The sequence below is a fragment of the Penaeus monodon genome, chromosome 28, assembly GCF_015228065.2.
Source record: "Penaeus monodon isolate SGIC_2016 chromosome 28, NSTDA_Pmon_1, whole genome shotgun sequence".
Taxonomy (NCBI): Eukaryota; Metazoa; Arthropoda; class Malacostraca; order Decapoda; family Penaeidae; genus Penaeus; species Penaeus monodon.
In genome coordinates, this window is record NC_051413.1 from 5,574,172 (window position 1) to 5,574,403 (window position 232).

Below are 232 nucleotides of genomic sequence, written 5' to 3' on the forward strand. Positions count from 1 at the left end.
CACCTCGTATTGCGAAAATACGAGAGAGAAAAAAAATATATGGTTCAATCCCCCACACTGCCAACCACCCAAACATCGTAGTAATATGAAAAACGATTTCGTCCTTTCGGTAATCAAGCTACCCGCCCACGGAAGATTAGGAGTACCTGATAATCGCCAAGGCAACGAATGCAACAGTTACTCATCAATACTGAGCAAATGAGCACCCTCGCGCGTTTTGTTTGATAATTAC

General features: G+C 43.1%; 1 protein-coding gene across 3 annotated transcripts in view; it reads right to left on the reverse strand.

The window, feature by feature from the left end:
- The window catches only part of LOC119591323, an 8,770-nt gene that overhangs the window by 6,360 nt on the left and 2,178 nt on the right, over positions 1-232 (reverse strand). The window lies entirely within an intron of this gene.